This window comes from Capsicum annuum, chromosome 6, assembly GCF_002878395.1.
Source record: "Capsicum annuum cultivar UCD-10X-F1 chromosome 6, UCD10Xv1.1, whole genome shotgun sequence".
NCBI lineage: Eukaryota > Viridiplantae > Streptophyta > Magnoliopsida > Solanales > Solanaceae > Capsicum > Capsicum annuum.
Genome location: NC_061116.1, coordinates 160,442,030 through 160,442,268, shown reverse-complemented (window position 1 = coordinate 160,442,268; position 239 = coordinate 160,442,030).

Below are 239 nucleotides of genomic sequence, written 5' to 3'. Positions count from 1 at the left end.
TTATGCCAAGTCAAAATAAATTTTTTTTTTGAAATGAAGGAGTACTGTAGTATTCATTGAACCTAACTTTAACTCCTTTTTAATTCCCATTACTCCTCTTTGGTTAATATACTTCCAAATTGCAACACCCCACTATTTATTTCCACTTCTTCCCCCTTTTCCCCATACTCCAAATTAATATTAACCGTATCTTCCTTATTCACCAACTGCAATTACCTTCCTCAATCCTCTATTTTATT